Genomic DNA, 8107 nt, shown 5'->3' on the forward strand with positions numbered 1-8107 from the left:
GTAGGGGGTTCACACTTGCCGCCACAGGATTGCCTTGTAATTCAGAAATTCGCTTTGTCCCATGCGTTTAGTGCTTAATTACTATAGGTGGGGTCTTCATGCATGCAACTTTTGGCAGACTCATGCTCCACCCACCCCACACCATGCTTTTTCTTTTCACTTCCAAATTTGAATATGTTATATCTTTTGAACCAAAAGTCCCAAAAAATTATGTTTGCATATTTGTGTTCCTTGTGACGAGGGCTTTCAAACAAGGCCACTCTTGAATAAGTTTTGACCAGGTTTACTTTTTCCCCAAGTTTGAAATATTGAAACATAGCATTTGTAATTTTAAGTTTTTGCCAAGTTTCACGATGTTTCATATGAATCAACTCATTTCATAATATTAAGTTTATGTTTAAGGTTTAGGGCTTAGGGTTTAAGTTCTAGTATTTGAAATTTGGTGAATCGATCCTTCATTTTATCAAGTTTTAACAAGTGAAACTTGGTGAAGTTTCTAAAACTTGTCAAACCATATTCAATATTGGTCTTCTTTGAAAGCCCTTGTTGCAAGGAACAAAAATATGAAACACAACATAAATTGGACTTTCAGTTCAAAAGATATAATATATTCAAATTTGGAATTAAAAAAGCATGAGAAATGAGATGGGTGCAACATGCCTCTAGCAAATTATCGCCAAGACACGATCAAGGGACCAATTGAGTTTCCAAATCTTGATCCAATCGTACGGTCCAAAATGCCCCAAAAAAGTGTGTTCCTCCACACCTGGGTGTGACAAACCCTGATAACCCACAAGTATAGGGGATTGCAACAGTTTTCGAGGGTAGAGTATTCAACCCAAATTTATTGATTCGACACAAGGGGAGCCAAAGAATATTCTCAAGTATTAGCAGCTGAGTTGTCAATTCAACCACACCTGGATAACTTAATATCTGCAGCAAAGTGTTTAGTAGCAAAGTAATATGATAGTAGTGATAACGGTAGCAAAAAGTAACGGTAGCAAAAGTGATATTTTTGGTTTTATAGTGATTGTAACAGTAGCAACGAAAAAGTAAATGAGCAAAGAACAATATATGAAAAGCTCATAGGCAATGGATCAGTGATGGATAATTATGCCGAATGCGATCGATCATGTAACAGTCATAACCTAGGGTGACACATAACTAGCTCCAGTTCATCAATGTAATGTAGGCATGTATTCCGAATATAGTCATACGTGCTTATGGAAAAGAACTTGCATGGCATCTTTTGTCCTACCCTCCCCTGGCAGTGGGGTCCTATTGGAAACTAAGGGATATTAAGGCCTCCTTTTAATAGAGTACCGGACCAAAACATTAACACATAGTGAATACATGAACTCCTCAAACTACGGTCATCACCGGTAAGTATCCCGATTATTGTCACTTCGGGGTTAACGAATCATAACACATAATAGGTGACTAGACTTGCAAGATAGGATCAAGAACTCTCATATATTGATGAAAACATAATAGGTTCAAATCTGAAATCATGGCACTCGGGCCCTAGTGACAAGCATTAAGCATAGCAAAGTCATAGCAACATCAATCTCAGAACATAGTGGATACTAGGGATCAAACCCTAACAAAACTAACTCGATTACATGATAAATCTCATCCAATCCATCACCGTCCAGCAAGACTGCGATGGAATTACTCATGCATGGCGGTGAGCATCATGAAATTGGTGATGGAGGAAGGTTGATGATGACGATGGCGAGGGATTCCCCTCTCTGCAACCCCGAACGGACTCCAGATCAGCCCTCCCGAGAGAGTTTAGGGCTTGGCGGCGGCTCCGTGTCGTAAAACGCGTTGAATCCTTCTCCCTGATTTTTTCTCCCCGAAAGTGAATATATGGAGTCAAGGTTGAGGTCGATGGAGCGTCAGGGGGCCCACGAGGCAGGGGGCACGCCCAGGGGGGTAGGGCGCGCCCCCACCCTCGTGGACAGGTGGTGGCCCCCTGACGTGGATCTTTCTTTCAGTAATTTTTATATATTTCAAAATAATTCTCCGTTGATTTTCAAGTCATTACGAGAACTTTTATTTCTGGACAAAAATAACACCATGACAATTCTGCTAAAAACAACGTCAGTCCGGGTTAGTTCCATTCAAATCATGCAAGTTAGAGTCCAAAACAAGGGCAAAAGTGTTTGGAAAAGTAGATACGACGGAGACGTATCAACTCTCCCAAGCTTAAACCTTTGCTTGTCCTCAAGCAATTCAGTTGATAAACTGAAAGTGATAAAGAAAAACTTTTACGAACTCTGTTTGCTCTTGTTGTTGTAAATATGTAAAGCCAACATTCAAGTTTTCAGCAAAGATTACGAACTAACCATATTCAGAATAACATTTAGGTCTCATGTTTACTCATATCAATGGCATAATCAACTAGCGAGCAATAATAATAAATCTCGGATGACAACACTTTCTCAAAACAATCATAATATGATATAACAAGATGATATCTCGCTAGCCCTTTCTGAGACCGCAAAACATAAATGCAGAGCACCTTTAAAGATCAAGGACTGACTAGACATTGTAATTCATGGTAAAAGAGATCCAGTCAAGTCATACTCAATGTAAACTAACAGTAATGGATGCAAATGACAGCGGTGCTCTCCAACTGCTGCTTTTTAATAAGAGGATGATGACTCAACATAAAAGTAAATAGATAGGCCCTTCGCAGAGGGAAGCATGGATTTGTAGAGGTGCCAGAGCTCAGTTTTGAAATAGATATGAACAATATTTTGAGCGGTATACTTTCATTGTCAACATAACAATTGAGAGATCTTGATATCTTCCATGCTACACACATTATAGGCGCTTCCCAAACAGAATGGTAAAGTTTATACTCCCCCTCCACCAACAAGCATCAATCCATGGCTTGCTCGAAACAACGAGTGCCTCCAACTAACAAGAGTCCCGGGGGAGTTTTGTTTGCAGTTATTTTGATTTGATTTGCATAAAGCATGGGACTGGGCATCCCGGTGACCAGCCATTTTCTTGTGAGTGAGGAGCGGAGTCCACTCCTCTTGAGAATAACCCGCCTAGCATGGAAGATACAGACAACCCTAGTTGATACATGATCTATTCGAGCATACAAAACAGAATGTTTATTTGAAGGTTTAGAGTTTGGCACATACACATTTACTTGGAACGGCAGGTAGATACCGTATATAGGTAGGTATGGTGGACTCATATTGAACAACTTTGGGGTTTATGGAATTGGATGCACAAGAAGTATTCCCGCTTAGTACAAGTGAAGGCTAGAAAAAGACTAGGAGGCGACCAGCTAGAGAGCGACAACAGTCATTAACATGCATTAAAATTAATCAACACCGAATGCAAGCATGAGTAGGATATAATGCACCATGAACATAAATATCGTAGAGGCTATGTTGATTTTGTTTCAACTACATGCGTGAACATGTGCCAAGTCAAGCCACTCGAATCATTCAAAAGAGGATACCACCCTATCATACCACATCACAACCATTTTAATAACATCTTGTCATGCAAGGTAAACCATTATAAGCTCCTAGCTAATTAAGCATTGCATAATCAACTATAATGTATAATTGTCATTGTAAACATGTTTATTCATAATAGGATGAATCAGGAACGATGAACTAATCATATTTACAAAAACAAGAGAGGTCGAGTTCATACCAGATTTTCTCATCTCAATAAGTTCATCATATAATCATCATTATTACCTTTCACTTGCATGACCGAATAGTGTGGATAATAATAAATGTGCACGTGCATTGGACTAAGCTGGAATCTGCAAACTTCAATTCAAGAGAGAAGACAAGGTGATACGGGCTCGTTGTTAGATCAACAATAATGCATATGAGAGCCACTCAACATTTTAATCAAGGTCTTCTCTTCTCGACCCCAAAGGAGAGAAAAGAAACAAAACTATTTACACGGGAAAGCTCCCAACAAGCAAAAGAGGAACGAGAAATTTTTTGGGTTTTGTCTTTAATTACTACTACTACTACATCATGAAAAGTAAACTAGCTAAAAGCTACAACTATTTTTTTTGTTTTTCTTAAGGTTTATCAAACACACAAGAAGAAAGCATAAAAGGGAAGTAAACTAACATGGATGATACAGTGAAAAAGTATGAGCACTGACAACTAGCATGAGTGTGTGAACATGAATGTAATGTCGGAGAGAAATACATACTCCCCCAAGCTTAGGCTTTTGGCCTAAGTTGGTCTATGGCCACGGCTGGCCTGGCGGATATCCAAAGTTGTAGCTGGGGTCGTACTGAGATGCAGCAGCAATTGCCTGATGAGCTGCAGCTTGGAGGCAAGCTGTCTCCGCCCTCCTCTCGTACTCGGTCGCCTCCTCTCTGGTTATAACATATCTCCCTTTTGCCTGATAGTCAAAGAAAATAGGAGCAGGGAGAGCGACGTGATAGGTGCATCGTCTGTCAAAGATTAGTCAGTACTGGAGGAACTGATCGTTCCTCTCAACAAACTGATGACGAACCATAGCATCATAATCTAGATAAGAAGGAGGCAACTCAATATCATCTCCATGTATGGGTATCTCAAGAAAGTTAGCTATACGAGTTGCATAAATTCCACCAAAGAAATCTCCATGAATACGATTATTATGCAACCTACGTGCAACAATAGCCCCCAAGTTGTATTGTTTATCTCCTAAAACAGGGCTCTTGAGAACGCTAAGATCAGGTATACACATGTGACATGCTTCATCTTTACCGTTTATGCACCTTCCTATGAAGAGAGCAAAATAATGTATAATAGGAAAATGAATGCTCCCTATGGTAGCTTGCGTCACATCTCTAGATTCCCCCACAGTTATACTAGCAAGAAAATCTCTAAATTCAGATTTGCGAGGTTCACTAACATCACCCCACTGTGGGAGTTTACAAGCAGTGTTAAAATCTTCTAAGTCCATGGTATAAGATTTATCATAAAGATCAAACAGGACAGTTTGAGAATTGTGTGATGATGAAAATTTAAACCTTCTCATAAATGAATCAGTTAAATAGAGGTATTGACTGCACTTATCTGCCTCGAAGCTCTCAAGATCAGTATTATGCACATATGCATCAAATTCCTCTTTAATTCCTGCTTGAATCATGAAATCCTCTGACGGCCATTCACAAGGCCGCACTTGAGCATCCCTTGGTGGTTCCTCGTCCGCATCACGTATTGTGAGTATGGGTCCTTGCTTCCTTGAAGAACCACCTTGGTACATTTTCCTAAATATATTTCTTCCTCTGAAAAATTTCTAAATTTTTTAGTAACTCAAAATAAAAGTGAACCAAACTCAACAATATTGATAGCAACTACTCCTACAAGTGCCTAGAGGCAATATCATGGATTAAAAATACTTTTGACTATATAAACTTGACATGCAAGCTCAGGAACAAGGTCACCTAAGCAGCAAAAATTTGCAATGAATAAAGCACTAGAACAAAAACTAATTGGACCATTGGAGGAGTCACATACCAAAGAACAATCCCCCAAAGCAGTTTTGTGAATGGAGCTTTGAGCAAGGAGATCGAAAATGGCAGCAAGATGAGCTTGGACTCGGGTTTGAGCTGGCTAGTGATGTTTTTGGGAGGAAGAAGGAGCGTATGGTAGCTGGAATAAGTGCAGGGGAGCCACCATGGGCCCACGAGGCAGGTGGGCACGCCCTGGACCCTCGTGGCCAGGTGCTTGCTCCCCCTGCTGTGTTCTCAGTGCCAGATATTCTCAAATATTCTAGAAAAAAACATATTTAAATTTCAGGGCATCTGGAGAACTTTTATTTTCGGGGTATTTTTTATTGCATGGATAATTCAGAAAATAGACAGAAATTACTGTTCCTGCTTTATTCAGTATAAATAACAGAAAGTAAAAAGGAGGGTACAGAGAGTTGTGTTTGCTAAATTCATCCATCTCATGCTCATCCAAAGGAATCCACTAACAAGGTTGATCAAGTCTTGTTAACAAACTCATTTCGAATAACATGAAACCAGAGAATTTTCGAATAACACTAGGTTACCTCAACGGGGATATACACATCCCCAACAAAAATAATGTCATATTTCTTCTTGGCGGTTGGAAGAGGAAATTCAAAACCTCCAATAGTAATTGTTGAAATTTTTCCAATAGAATTGATACTATGGACTTGAGGTTGTTTCCTCGGAAAGTGTACCGTATGCTCATTACCATTAACATGAAAAGTGACATTGCCTTTGGTGCAATCAATAACAGCCCCTGTAGTATTCAAAAAGGGTCTTCCAAGAATAATAGACATACTATCGTCCTCGGGAATATCAAGAATAATAAAGTCCGTTAAAATAGTAACGTTTGCAACCACAACAGGAACATCCTCACAAATACCGACAGGTATAGCAGTTGATTTATCAGCCATTTGCAAAGATATTTCAGTAGGTGTCAACTTATTCAAATCAAGTCTACGATATAAAGAGAGAGGGATAACACTAACACCGGCTCCAAGGTCACATAAAGCAGTTTTAACATAGTTTCTTTTAATGGAGCATGGTATAGTTGGTACTCCTGGATCTCCAAGTTTCTTTGGTATTCCACCCTTAAAAGTATAATTAGCAAGCATGGTGGAAATTTCAGCTTCTGGTATCTTCCTCTTATTTGTAACGATATCCTTCATATATTTAGCATAAGGATTCATTTTAAGCATATCAGTTAAATGCATATGCAAAAAGATAGGTCTAATCATTTCAGCAACGCGCTCAAAATCCTCATCATCCTTTTTCTTGGATGGTTTAGGAGGAAAAGGCAAGGGCTTCTGAACCCATGGTTCTCTTTCTTTACCGTGCTTCCTAGCAACAAAGTCTCTCTTATCATAACGTTGATTCTTTGATTGTGGGTTATCAAGATCAACAACAGGTTCAATCTCTACACCATTATTGCTAGGTTGAGCATCAACATGAACATCATCATTAACATTATCACTAAGTTCATGTTCATTACCAGATTGTGTTTCAGCATCATAAATAGAAATATCATTGGGATTCTCAGGTGTGTCTACAATAGGTTCACTAGAAGCATGCAAAGTCCTATCATTTTTCTTTTTCTTCCTTTTAGAAGGACTAGGTGCGTCTACATTAGCTCTTTGAGAATCTTGCTCAATTCTCTTAGGGTGGCCCTCAGGATACAAAGGTTCCTGAGTCACTTTACCTCCTCTAGTTGCAACTCTAACAGCAAAGTCATTATTTTTACTATTCAAATCATTCTAAGCTTTAAGTACTTGTTCTACTTGAGTGGTAACCATAGAAGCATGTTTACTAATAAGTTTAAGTTCACCTTTAACATTAGCCATATAATCACTCAAGTGTTCAATCATATAAGCATTATGTTTCAATTGTCTACCAACATAAGCATTAAAATCTTCTTGCTTAACCATAAAGTTATCAAATTCATCCAAACATTGGCTAGCAAACTTAGCAGGAGGGATTTCAGCTTTATCATATCTATAGAGAGAATTTACCTTTACTACCTATGTCGAGTTATCAAGACCATGTGTTTCTTCAACAGATGATGAATTAAGACCATGTATTTCTTCAACAGAAGGTAAATTCTTAACATCTTCAACTTTTATACCTTTTTCTTTCATAGATTTCTTTGCCTCTTGCATATATTCGGGACTGAGAAATAGAATACCCCCTTTCTTCAGAGTTGGCTTAGGAGTTGGTTCAGGAAGTGTCCAATTATTTTCATTGGTCAACATATTATTCAATAGAATTTCAGCTTGATCAATCGTTCTTTCCCTGAAAACACAACCAGCACAACTATCCAGGTAATCTCTGGAAGCACCGGTTAGTCCATTATAAATGATATCAAGTATTTCATTTTTCTTGAGAGGATGATCAAGCAAAGCATTAAGTAATTTGAGAAGCCTCCCCCAAGCTTGTGGGAGACTCTCTTCTTCAATTTGCACAAAATTATATATTTCCCTTAAAGCAGCTTGTTTCTTATGAGCGGGGAAATATTTAGCAGAGAAGTAATAAATCATATCCTGGGGACTACGCACACAACCAGGATCAAGAGAATTAAACCATATCTTAGCATCACCCTTTAAT

General features: G+C 38.7%; 1 pseudogene; it reads right to left on the minus strand.

The window, feature by feature from the left end:
• Positions 1 to 6039: 6039 nt before the first annotated feature.
• Positions 6040 to 7755, minus strand: LOC147979256 (uncharacterized; annotated as a pseudogene).
• Positions 7756 to 8107: the final 352 nt, after the last annotated feature.

This window comes from Triticum urartu, chromosome 3A, assembly GCF_056163025.1.
Source record: "Triticum urartu cultivar PI428250 chromosome 3A, HENAU_Tu73, whole genome shotgun sequence".
Classification (NCBI taxonomy): Eukaryota; Viridiplantae; Streptophyta; class Magnoliopsida; order Poales; family Poaceae; genus Triticum; species Triticum urartu.